This window comes from Mustela putorius, unplaced genomic scaffold (assembly GCF_011764305.1).
Source record: "Mustela putorius furo isolate JIRA1106 unplaced genomic scaffold, ASM1176430v1.1 tig00000151_pilon_pilon_pilon, whole genome shotgun sequence".
NCBI lineage: Eukaryota > Metazoa > Chordata > Mammalia > Carnivora > Mustelidae > Mustela > Mustela putorius.
Window position 1 is genome coordinate 10,691,937 of NW_025421296.1, and position 7,373 is coordinate 10,699,309.

General features: G+C 38.1%; 1 pseudogene; it reads left to right on the forward strand.

Moving 5' to 3' along the window:
• The first annotated feature begins 3,954 nt into the window (after nt 1–3,954).
• On the forward strand, nt 3,955–4,398 carry LOC106007437 (annotated as a pseudogene).
• The last annotated feature ends 2,975 nt before the right edge of the window (nt 4,399–7,373 follow it).

Consider the following 7,373-nt stretch of genomic DNA (forward strand, 5'->3'; position numbering starts at 1 on the left):
CCAATATTTTTTAAAAAATAGAGCTTGGTCAACCTCTATACTACACATATTACAAGATATAGCACTTTCAAAACGAATCTAAACCTTTACAGAAACTTTCTTATAGGTTATGCCTTTTATTTTAAGACTTATTATAATTTGTTTCAAGTGCCATTAGATGATATATATGTAGGCCTTTGATATATAATGCTTTGTGTTCAAAAATGGTAGATGTATTTTAAACAGGTACATTTTTACAGTGTTTTCTTATCAATTTGCTATATTGCACAGAATCAGTGTGTGTCTTTTCATAAGGTTTTACAATGGTTTATTTTTTTACAAGGTTTACGTGTTTCAAAACACACTGTCTTCCCAGTTTGTAAATTAAAAAATACCAGTTCACCCAAGTTGCTTCTAGCCTACTGAGATCCATGTGACATTGGAGGAGGTCTTTTAAATGTCGAGTATTCCTCATTAGCAATAGCGGACTGTTATCTCTGCCAAATAGTGCCTAAGTTGACCTTGTCTTATTTGTTCTCACACTGTGTCAGCAGCCGTGTCTACAGCACAGATAGTCTGTTGTGATTCCATAGATCCATGAAAGTCGCCTTGTGTAGTTCTGTGCTAGAAACCCATACGGAGTGCCTTTTGGATCACATAAACTGGTAACACCTGCGTTGGTAAAGGCACACACAGATCATCACCCTTAGGCCCTTCTCCGTTACCAACCCTTTGAGGATGGAAAGGCAGTGTCTTTTGATAAGTTTATCTTGCTCTAGAAATGACGGAACTATTGCTAATGTTTGAAACACTTCCTTGTATAAGCTTCAGTGGTACAGATGAACCAGAATGAATGTTTATCTTCTCAGAAACACTCCTTCAATATTATGTTGGATCATGCTGCTAATGTAACTTGGGATACAACTCTTCATGGTGCTACAAACGTCTCTGTCTTGTTCAGTCGTATTTTTTTAGCCATAGGAAAAAAAGGACTCCATTAGGCGTAAAGGTGTACAATATATTTTTATACTGTGACTTAATCTGTCATTAACAGACTTTTAACACCACCCACCACAATGTATTCACGTGCACTTGCAAAAGGAAATCTTGGACGTGCAAATGTTATCAGAACAAACCCAGCTTTTGTCCACAAGGTGACTCTAACTCAGAATGAAAAGTGGGCTTTGTAATATGGTGTGGAGTGAAGAACATGCTATATGTTACTAACAGCCCGTTGAATTTAACAAAAACTGGGAATCCATTAGGAAATGGATTGCATCATGCCTGAACATAAGCTGGACTGCTGAAATTGTATTTTTAGCTGACGAAAAAGTGTTTGGACTAGTACTCTAAAAAACGTTTGAATGATAAAGTTTTGAGTCAAAATAGAAAAGAAAAATCTGCATTCCAGGCTGAATTTTGTATATTTTTATTGCATTTTAAATCGCTCTTCTGTGATATTGGGAGATCAAGTGGCTTATCATGTATATCATGTACTTAAAATGTATTCACAAACTACTGTTGTATTTGTATAAAATATAGACAAAGATCGTATTTTTTGTGTGTGTATAAGCTCTGTAAAATAGCAATCACATTCTGAAGCTGCAGTGATTCTACATTTTCAACATCCACATCCAAAGAAGCAGGCTATTTATTGTCCAGTTACCCAGATATAAAATATTAATTTGCTGCTAACGAAACAATAGTACTGCAGCTTCTTGTGGCCTACAGTGTTATGTTTGCTGTAAGAAAAAGATATGTGAACTCCACAAAATATATGAATAAAATTATAGAATGGCTTTAGATAATGTAGATCTTCCTGAAATTTTAATAGATGATACATTTCTATTGGGTATAACTTTTTCTTTTCACTTTGAATTTTAAATATCTTCTCATTGGGTAAATATACAATTCTAATAGCTGACTCGAGGACAATACTTTGTTGTTGAAACGAAATGTAAAATTCCAGGGTGTCTTTGTTTTATTTTAAAACTTATGTACTTTAAAGGAAGGATAGAAACTAAATAAAAAAAAGTCAAAAGTGTAATCCAGATGAGCATCCAAAAAAGAACTCCACAAAAGGAATTAGAATGTATAAATCAATAAGGTCTCTTGTTCGTGTGAGAAAAGATTGGCATCATGCATTCCTTTAACACCTGCTGTCTGCTGGTACTATCAATTATCCTTTTGGAGGTTTCCTTTGGGCTCTTTGTCTAAAATGTTGCTGAAAACCCTCCCTTGGCAGCTCTCTGGACCAAAGCACACACACCACTTCTAAGGCTCATCAGTGAAACAGGAATGCAGAGAGCTACATTATCTGACGATTCAGTTAATAATCTGAGCAGGAATCAGCTGTAGAAAACATGTTTTATGTATCTGATAGCCTCTTTCAGAGGGATAGAAAAATTCCCTCTTTACCTTTGGCTTTCCTGTTTCAAGGCTCTCCCACTTTCAGAGAGAAAAAGACTGAAGAGCAATTTGCAGTGTCAGCAGTCCCTCTTTTCACCAGCTTGCTTCCGGAAAATCAAAAAGCATGGCTTTGTTAATTCTTAACACTAAATACATTTTTATTTAAATTCATGCATTTGAAATATTCCAAGGACTAGTTATCAAAACATGATGCTTTTCTTAGTTAAAATACTTTGAAAAAGTACATTTAGGATTAATTCACTTAAGGCATAATCTCCCTATGGAAAAGTAATTTGAAAAGTAGTTTGCACATTTTTCATTTGTGTCACTCTTAAGAAGTTCATACCAATGGTTTACATTGAGGGAAGATGGAATTTCAAGTCTGACTATACATAGCTTGACTTTGGCTGTCACTCTTCCTTAATCAGGCATTTCTTCAGCAAAAGGCATCACTTTGTGCTAAGTCCTAGGGGTATTACAAAGAAATCAGCTTTATAAAAAAGGTTTTCTGATCAGGCATCTAAGTGATAATGGCAGCGTCACTGCAACTGCTGGAAAGCCTAAATACCATATTGAGCCATACCCAGTTATCCTTTTTTGCAGATCAAAAATGGTCAAATATTGGGAGTTTCAGCCTAACTAAAACAAACGATAAAACCCAGAATGTCTTGACTTCACCTGCATTCTATTCAACACAGAGGTCAATAATAAATTTTTCTACTCTGAAGATGTTTGACTCTTGGCCCGTGTGATGGTTAATTTTGTGCGTCAACTTGGCTAGGCTGGGGTACCCAGACAAAATGTTGCTGTGGAGGTGTTCTTTGTAGACGTGCTTAACATTTGTAATCTATTGACTTTATGGGGTGCCTGGATGGCTCAGTCGGATAAGTGTCCGACTCTTGGTTTCGGCTCAGATCATGATCTCGGGTCATGATATTGAGCCGAGGGTGGGGCTCTAGGCTCAGTGGGGAATCTGTTTGAAGATTCTTGCCCTCTGCCCCTACCCACCTCCCAAATAAATAAAGAAATCTTCAGAACACTACCCTCCATAGTGCAGGTGGGTCTTACGCAATCAGTTGAAGGCCTTAAGAAGAAAAGACTTGGGTTCCCCAGCAAGAGGGACGTCTGCCCCCTGACTGTCTTTGAACTCAGAATGCAAAATCAACTCTTCTCTGGATCTCCAGCCTGCCGGCCTGTCTGACAGATTTTGGACTTGGTCAACCTCCATGATTACATTAGCTAATTTCTTTTATACACACACACACACACACACATATAATATACATGCACACACACATTCATTCATTTATATATTTATACACACATCTGATTGTTTTCTCTGGAGAAACCGGTTTCATATGACCAGATTCAACTTTCATTCTTTAGTTGTGCTGGTAGAAATATTTTCTCTGATAATGCTGTTATGCCAGAGAACATATTCCCAGATTCTGACTGCTTTAGAAAAGAAACACACACACACACACACACACACACACACACACACGAGCTCAGTGCTTAGTGGAGATTGTGTGTATAAATGAGTCCTCAGAATCTCCTTTTCTCCTTTGCGCTCTCGCAAACATGGTGAACGTTCCTAAAACCCGCCGGACTTAATGCAAGAAGTGTGGCAAGCACCAACCCCATAAAGTGACACAGTACAAGAAAGGAAAAGATTCTCTTTATGCCCAGGGAAAGCGGCGTTATGATAGGAAGCAGAGTGGCTATGGTGGGCAGACGAAGCCTATTTTCCGGAAAAAGGCTAAAACTACAAAGAAGATTGTGCTGAGGCTTGAATGTGTTGAGCCCAATTGCAGATCTAAGAGAATGCTGGCTATTAAGAGATGCAAACATTTGAACTGGGAGGAGATAAGAAGAGAAAGGGCCAGGTGATCCAGTTCTAAACTTCATATTTTTATATTATGAAGACAGTAAAATCTTGAGGTTATGTTCACTTCATTTGGTTGCAGTTGGTCTTTTAAGATGGAAATAAAGTACTGGCATCAATAAAAAGAAAATAATAATAATGGCTTCCATTATTGCAGATGATGAAGGGTTTTCTCCTAATGAACAAGTTTTTTAAAAATGAGAACAGAAGGTGCCTGGGTGGCTCAGCTGCTAAGCGTCTGCCTTTGGCTCAGGTCATGATCCCAGGGTTGTGGGGTTGAGTCCTGCATTGGGCTCCTTGCTCAGTGGGAAACCTGCTTTTTCCTTTCCCACTCGCAGTGCTGAGTTCCCTTTCTCGCTCTGTATCTCTCTGTCAAATAAGTAAATAAAATCTTTTTTAAAAATAAGAACAGACTAACCTTCCTTTACTCAGTAGAAGCATACTTGAAACGTAGACCAGTATTTATTACACATGCACACGTGGAAATGTAAATTGCATCTTTTTTGAAAATAGATAGTCGATTTATAATACCCCTTATAATAAGGCTTGGGGTTCTGAGGGGATGAGAGTCAGAAGTATAATGGATCCTCACATAAGCTGCAGAATTTTGTATTTTATGATATTAGAATTGTTGCAAAGATTTAACTTTTGGTTTATTCTATTTGTTATTAGAGAACTTTAATCTTTTTATGGGGTGGGGATGGGGAAGACCTTTCAAAGTGTTGTTAGTGCATTTGGTAGTCTTATAGGCATGATGTTGGTAAACTGTCCTGCTTCTAAAAATACATAATTGATCTGTTATTATCATTCACACACCCCTGATGACATTTCTAAGAAGGCTCCCGTAACCAGATTTTCATGCCCTGGGAACTCTCATTGTGCAAGTAGGTTAATAGCCCAAGCCATGCCCTATTTAAGATTTCAAGGTATGTCAGTTTTTCCCACCCCAGAATCTGTGGTGCTCAGTGGCTGTCACAGATACACACCCTTTTAAAGGTCTCAAAGACCATATTTTTTAAAGACTTCGGACAGATGAGTTCAGTTCATCCAATTTTCAAAACTCAATTACCTTTTGCAGGAGTAAAGTGCTACCTACTATTGTATCTTCTGTTGTAAATTCTTTCATATGCTATTTCCATATTTGCTTCTAAACTGTACCTTGATAAAGAGAGTGTGAAGTCAGTACTCGTCGATGATTTGAAGGACCCTGAAAATTCTCATCTATTCTTAGCAGTTTGCCCATTGCCTCCTCTTCCTCTTTCTCTGATTTTCATGTGACGTTAACTCACTGTTGCCTGTGCTTATCTATCCCTTTGCCTACACTTGCCCCTGCAATGCTTCCTTTCTATGGTCCTGCTTATGAATCCATTTAGCAAAATCTCACCATCTTCCACCCGCTTTTTAAATGATGGCTCTTCCATTCCATACCTTTTCTTGTCTCACCCACTGAAAGGTAACTTACTTTCCCTCTGAATATTTATTACAGCATTTGAGATCTTCTCAAGGATGTGTATATTTTTAACTCTTGTAAGTACTTGAGGGCAAAACCCTGTTCACACAGTTCCCTGCACCTGGCAAGCAAATAACACATATTTATTGGCTGAAGTGTAATCAATCATCAACCATCTTACCATTAAAAGAAAGTTTTGCAAGTAATAATTTTATCACTTGGATTACCTTTGTTCTATAGAAAAGTTTATCTGATACACCAAAGATTGTGTCAAAACTTCTATTTTATTCTGCCCTTTTGCACCAAAATAAGCAAATTCCATAAGAACATATGATTTCTTCAGAAGTAAACCACTCTAAATGCTTTCCCTACGATGGACCAAAACTAAGAACCTGTGAGAGCTCTAATTCTTATCAATTTGGACTTCAAAATCTCAGACCATGGAGTCTTTAGCTCTATTTAAAATTTCTGGAGTGGGACTAGTTAACAGGTATCAGTGGATAGGGTTCTTAGATCTTATTTCATCAAGTTCTCGTAACAGAAATTCTCCCTTTGAAATTTCCCTTGATCTTATCTAAACTTTAATCTGCCCTTTCTCCTCCGCAATTAGACCACTGACTAAGAAGCCACTGAAGGGGAACCCATTTGTTTGCTTACTCTACATAGTGAAAATCAATTTGTCCTTAAAAAAAAAAAAAAAAAAAAAAAAAGCAAACTCCCAAACTAAAGCAGACCTTGGAAGTTCTCCCCTCGCCTTTATAGACTAGTCCTGGGGCCATGCAGCTAGACCAGGCAGGGCCCGGGGGTCTCCTCACACAGCCCAGAGCTCCTCCTGCTTTCATTTCAGGTGGCTGACTTTCCCCCAGCCGAGCCAGCCCTGGCTGGGAGATACGCCACTACCACGTGCAAGGCTACAAGCAGAAATCTCTTAAAAGTCTCATGCTTTGCCTTTAAAATTCAAATTCTGGGAAGATAATGAAAACGTGTCTCTGCTGCCCTTGTCAGTACTTTTTACTATCTTCATTTTACATGAGGAAGCGAAGGCTCAGAGAGCTGGTAACCTGAAGTGGTAGGTTTAAACCAGGTTATTTGACCCCAGGGCCTGCCCCCTTAACCACTATAGTTTCAGGAGAGCCAATACCCAGGCATCCAGGAGAGAGAAAGGTGAGGATTGAGTATTGGGGAGACAGTACTCCAAAAATATGATGAGAATCCCACCCACCCACCCACTGGCACCAAGCTGAAAGAAGATCCAACACGTGAGATCAACATGTGCTGGAGAAGATTACCAAAAAAGGTCTGTTTCACCAAGTCAAGAAAATTGGACTGAGTATTTTCACACCAAACTAACAACAAAATATATGGAACAATATTTTAGAAACGCTAGGAGGCTTTGATCAAGCCACAATCTTACTGAAAATATGGGGAATTATGAGAATAAATGAAAAACAAAAACAAAAAATATTGGTCCCAGATAACCTACAATTTGAAAGAAAATCAGAACTGACATCATACTTACCCGAAATAGTGATAGAAGCCAGCAAAACCAAACGAGTTGTCAAACAGACACATAAATGCACATAAGCATTTAGAAAGTAAATTACTCAATTGTTATTTAAAAAAAAAAAAAAAAGCTGCAAATAACCCAGA